Source organism: Marmota monax, unplaced genomic scaffold, assembly GCF_021218885.2.
Source record: "Marmota monax isolate L192 unplaced genomic scaffold, Marmota_monax_Labrador192_F-V1.1 WCK01_AAM20220418_F8-fsc00180, whole genome shotgun sequence".
In the NCBI taxonomy this organism is placed as follows: domain Eukaryota; kingdom Metazoa; phylum Chordata; class Mammalia; order Rodentia; family Sciuridae; genus Marmota; species Marmota monax.
In genome coordinates this window covers 3,486,723-3,492,763 of record NW_026693881.1, presented here as the reverse complement: position 1 = coordinate 3,492,763, position 6,041 = coordinate 3,486,723, and the positions used below count along the sequence as shown (strand labels likewise).

The following is a 6,041-nucleotide window of genomic DNA, read 5'->3' as shown; positions in this document are numbered from 1 at the left end:
ATTACCTTAGATAATTGACCTTGTAAACCTCCACGTCCTTGTAAAGTTTTCCATGCCTTAATTGCATCTACAGCAATTTGTGCATATACACCAGGATCATATGCAATTTGTTGCTGCTGATCCTCATAAGGTCCCTTTCCTAACAACATATCTAGATTTCTCTGAGGATAACCAGCTGCTGCATTTCGCCTAGCCGTCTCCTTGCAAAATTCCTCATTGGAAACCTTCCATAACAGGTATTGTCCTCCATTTAGCACAGCTTTACACATATTAGCCCAATCTGCTGGCGTCATGTTCAAGTTGTTAATGGATTCGACCATGCTTACAGTGAAGGGTGCTTGAAGACCATAGGTTGTTACAGCCTCTTTTAGCTGCTTCACTGTTTTGAAATTTAAAACATGGTAAACTCGCTGCCCTCCTGCCTCAAATACAGGGCATGTTAATATTTGAGATCTTGTCTCAGGATCCCAACTATCAACTGCGGGGGTTGGGGACCTCCCAGCATATGGAGGTGGCCTTGTTAGTTGGACACTTACGTCCTCTGGTGATAGAAAGGTGTTAGTAGCAGTCTCCTGTAGAGGTGGTGCTGTTGGTTGGACACTTACACCCTCTGGTGATAGAAAGGTGTTAGTAGCAGTCTCCTGTTGTAACTTTCCCCCTGATGGCTTTTTCTGTTTTACACTTTCTTTCTCTGTCTGACTAGCTTGAGAGGCCTTCTCTTTTACTTGAATCTTTTCCTCTGTCTGACTAACTTGAGAGACCTTCTCTTTTACTTGAATCATTATGTCTTCTCCTTCCTCTACCATTGTCTGAACTGAAGGCTTTGGACTAAGCAAACAAGATATGAACGTCCACAATGGCAATGTGCCAACTGGCAGAGTCCCTGGGCTTTTCTTTTCTATTCTTTTTAAACCTTCACCATGATGGTTCCATTGTGATATATTTAACAACTCCTCCTTAAAAGGCCATGGGCTACATTTTTGTATTGTATCAACGTATGCCCTGATTGTTCTTGATTTTACTGAGATGCCTCCTTCCTCTAACAATTTACTTAACACTCTTTCAGTTTGTTTTTTACTAATTTCTGATCCCGTATTTCTACTATAATACAACCCAACAAGATGACGCCAAACAAAACCGAGACAGAATGAAATAAATAGGGAACAACAAAAAGTCATTATAGCCTTTCTATCCTCCTGACATGTGCATCCGTCCTTTCTCCCTATCTGTTCCTCAGACGTAAATAGTTTTACCTCAGATGTGAGCGGTTTTTCTTCCGTCTCACTCATCTCCAGGGACAGGCAACTTAAAACAAAAGTGAAGCAAAATAAAAGAGGAATCTTAAAATGGCTACCCATCCTCTCGCCCTGCCCTCAGGGGCGAGCAGTTTCACTTACCCTCAGTCGCTCCCCGTGCGAGCCACCAAATGCTGCAGTCTGGCTGGGCACAATCAGGAGCCACTTGTCAAAAGAAACTAACTTTATTTTTAGAACCACACACGACAAACAAAACAGCCTCTCAGGAAAAACCCTCAGAGCCTCAACTGCCACCACCGGCTTTCCACAAGCCTCTCTCTCCCACACAAGCTTCTCTCCCCCTCCCACAATCCTCCTGCTCTTGAGGCCGATTGGCTGGGTCATGTGGGTGGAGCCAAAAAAGTCCCCCAATGAGCAGCTCCGTGGTCTGAAAGGGCAGGGAAACAGCCCAATGAGCATCACCACAGAGGAGCCAATCAGCTAGATGTTGCTGGGGCCGAGGAGCCAATCAGCTAGATGTTGCTGGGGCCGAGGAGCCAATCAGCTAGATGTTGCTGGGGCCGCTGTGAGCCAATCATCAGCCGGCAGCTCGAAGTTTGCTGGCAGCTGGAAGTTTGCTGGGGCCCCTTCGGCTGTGGCTCTCAACATGTCACCAGGCCCAGTGGTGCACACTTGTAGTCCCAGCAAGTCTGGGGGCTGAGGCCGGAGGATCGTGACTTCAAAGCCAGCTTCAGCAACTCAGTGAGACCCTAAGCAACTTAGCAAGACCCTGTCTCTAGATAAAAAATAAAAAGGGCTGGGGATGTGGCTCAGTGGTTCAGCACCCCTGGATTTAATCCCTGGCATCAAAGGGGAACAGAAAAGGCAAGGACATCAGCCTCAGGCAAGGAGAAATAGGAAAAGCCACAGAGACACCCCACCCCCAAAGGAACACAATGATTCCCCAGTAGCTGACCCAGAGGAGAGCAAGAGTATGAAAGTCTGGACAAAGTATTTAAAGTAATTGTTTAGGGGAGTTCAGCAAACCTCAAAGAAATACAGAAAGAAAATTCAATGAAACCAAGTGTTTAAATTTTCCTGAGGACTCGTGCTTGTGTCTGCCCATGTGCTCTGCCTTCTGGCTCAGCACCCTCCCCTGATGAGGAAGTAAGAATGACAGGCAGCCACAGTTCCCTGGTGACTCCTGCTCTCAGGCCCAGTAGGCAGTGGACCCTGCAGACCAGGTTCTCATCTGGAAGCCCTGATCACTTTCCAACCTCTTCCCTCCAGTTGGTCCTTGGTCCCTTCTGGTCCTGATCAAATGCAGTGGCTTCAGGTGTCAGTCCCTGGGCTATGCTGCCGCTGAGCACCTTATGTCCTGTCCCGGGGCTAACGCTTTTGCAACAGCCATCAACGGCCACTCTGTCCCAAGACCACTGCCCTGAGCAAGGCCTGCTGGGCTGCGTGTCCTGCCCCAGGGTCAAGGCAGAGCTCTGCTCGCATTCCGGAGGGGCTGCAGAGAAAGCCAGAGGAGGGCACCCTGCACCCTCGGTGGACCCTGCTCCCCAAACGCCCCACTGTGCATGTGGCAGGGCTCCTCCTGGCATGGGGCGCGGGTGGGACTGCAGGGATGACTCCTTGAATCCTCGCACAGCTCAGGTCATCAAATGGAACATAGGACCTGTGGCCTGCCAATAATCGGGACATGACTCAGGCTGTGAATAAGGCCCCGCAGAGTGAGCTCACAGGACTTCCAATCACTTTGAGGCCACCCCCTGTGCGCATCAAGGAGCAAGTCGGATGTACAAAGTTAGATAAAGTCAAAGTAACACAAAATGACATTTTCCCGTCCAGTGCCTGCAGCATAGACCAAATCCCGAAGACTTGGATTTTAAGTTGTGGGCTGCAGAACTCACCCTCCGGGGCCTCGGCAACACCAAATGCAGTCTTTTCCGTACAAGAATATACATCTGTACACATCTGTCTGCATTTACAGCTCCTTCTCTCATCACTGGAGGGGAGAGAGTGCATCCTCCAGTCTCTGATGACCCAAATGTCATTGGGAGAGAAACGTCACCCCACCCCATAGGGCTGAGCTGTGGGCAGGGACGCAGGGTCCTCTCCCTGACTGTGTGGAGCTCTCCGGGAGAGGCCAAGAGCACATTCAAACTCTCCTAAGAGCCACTTGGGTCATAGAGTGGGGTAGGGGGCCTATGGGAGGTGGAACCCCCTCAAGGCAGCAGAGCCCAACCAGCAACTGCCGCTGGGTCAGAGCCCCTGGAGGAGGGGACCCTCTGCCTCCAAACTCCCAGCAAGGTCAACAGAGAGTGGCATGAGGGCAGAGCTCTGGCCCATGAGGAGGTCCAGGTGTGCTGTTGAGAAGGCCAAGCGCAAAAAATATATATGGAGAGGGTTCCAGAACAGGGTCTAGGGAGAAAGTCCCCCAGCCCTTCTGGGCAGTGGAGCTTGAGGAAGGTTCTGGAAGGAGCCGACCCTCCTCTCTCCCACTCCCTCCCTTTGCCATCACTCCTTCCCATTTTGTCTACCTTTCTGTCTACACTGCTCCCCATCTGGTGTTGTCAAGACAAGCGCACCCAGCGGGTGACTCCACCAGGCAGGTCACAAGGATGAGGCTGGCTTTGGCCACAGACCACATGCAGATGCCCCCCATCTGCACCCACCGCCCCCTGCACGCCAGCTGCTCCTTCCTGCTTCCTCTGCTCCCAGGCAGAAGCACCCCCCCACCTCAGCCCTCCTGCAGCAGAGGCCAGCTCACGGGGTTCCTTTTCCTCTCGAGCCACAGGATTCCTTCCTGTGCAGAATGGGGGTGGGGGAGACAGCAGGGTCACTTTGAGCCAGTCCTGGTGTGTGTGTGACCATGCATCTGGGCCTGGGTGTTCCCTTCTCTCTGCTGTGAGCCTAACCCGTGGAGAGCGGGGACTACATCTTTTTCTTCTTTTCACCCTCCACTTCACTCCAGGCCTGGCTTGGTGCCACTTAGTGGGGAAGCATGTGGCCTATGGAATCAGATAAAGCTATGTGGGCTCTGGGACCACAAGTGGACACACAAAACAAGGCAGCCCTCACTGACAAAAGGACATTTGAGCTGAGCACGGGGGTAGGTGAAGGCCTGGTCATGGGGGTGCCTGGGGAAGATCTGCAAGTGCAAAGATCCTGGGGCCAGCATATGATTGATATGTCTGAGAAAAGGCAAGGAGGTGGGTGTGGGGAGAGGAGGCAGAGTAAGTAAAGGGCCACGGTTGGGAAGCACTGGAGACAGATCCTACTGATCCTGTAGCTCACTATCGGGACTTAAGCTAGTATGGGGTGAAATGAGGGACCTTCTGAGGGTTTTTAAGTGGGGCAGTCACTTAATCCGACTTTTGTTTAACAGGAATTTCTCTGATGTGCTGAGAATGAAGGGGCAGAGCAGGGAAGCCAGGCGAGAGGGACCACTTTATCCATAATTGTCAAAACCAGAAGCCACCAGGGGCCCTTCAGGGGTGAATGATCAAACAGACTGCACATGTTCATGCCATGGAATACTCTGCAGCAACGAAAAAGAAGAGACCGCTGACACTCAGCAGCCTGACGCACCTCCAGAGATGAAGCGGGAAAGGTCAGAGCCAAAACGAGGGACTGGGGTTGTCACTGTGCGTCATTTTGCCATTCTGACAAACATGCAGTGATATCTCATCGTGGTTTTGTTTTTTTTTTTCTGAATGGCTGAGGATGTTGAATACCTTTTCCTGTGCTTATTGGACATGAGTGCTGTCTGGTAAAATATCTATTATTGGTCCATGTTCCAATCGATTGTTTTGATTAATGTTGAGTTTTGAGAATTCTTTTTTTTTCTAAGCCAAGTAAGTAATGTTATTTCAAACACATCATACAATGAAACAGTTCTATAAAATGTCTTATTGCAGTCTCCTGCAGCAGTGGTTTCCTGTTCTTAGGCAGAGAAACTCACCAGGAAGAAGCCTAAATCGCGTCACCATATTTTCTGTAATTTCTGCTCTCCTGCACCTGATCATCTGCAGGGGACCCCACTCTCCGGAAAGCCTGTCCTTCTCCCTGGGTGTTCTCATCTAGATGTGATGGTATTTCCCGTGGCTGAGGAAGCCCCTCCACTAGATTCTTAAGAATATCTTGTGGAATATCCTCATCGGGATAAGAGGCCTGTGGGCAGCCTGCGTCCATAGCTAATTGTACAATTGCCACTGGGGCCTTCTGGTGAGGTTGAGTGGCTCCTCCTTGTCTCCATCCACCTGGGAGCCAGGATGTGCAGAGTGTCCTTTGTGATCCCATTCATTTCCACAAAATGCAATGTGTCTTGTGTTCATTAGGACAACGCTGTCGACGTTACACAGTTGATGGAATCTTGAAGTTTTATTGATACCATCGCAGCACATTTGCCAGAGGATTCATTTTCCCAACCAAGAGATGCCATATTGGGGCAAAAGTGGCCCATGGTTGGGCTGCCCTCGAGGAACGAGACATGTCCCCCACTGGCCAATCTGTCCTCTATCCTGAAGCTGAGCCGGCTCCGAATTCTAGGAGTTGTTGGTTGGAATGTATTCCTTAGGATTTTCCACATGGCCGATCACACAATCACATTATCTGCAAAGGAAGACAGATTTTTGGCTTCCCTTCTGGGACCTGTAAAATGTCTATTATCGGCCTGTCCTGCCTCAGGGAACTGGTGGAAGTCCTGGTCAACGGCAGCCTGGGCACAGATACTCTTGCTGGAGCCCCTGTTTTAGAAATGACACATTATTTCTTCCACCATTAAGTATAATTTAAACT

General features: G+C 50.1%; 1 pseudogene; it reads right to left on the bottom strand.

Annotated features, from left to right (window-relative positions):
* Nucleotides 1-5,216: 5,216 nt before the first annotated feature.
* On the bottom strand, nt 5,217-5,735 carry LOC124105580 (large ribosomal subunit protein uL13m-like; annotated as a pseudogene).
* Between the last annotated feature and the right edge of the window lie 306 nt (nt 5,736-6,041).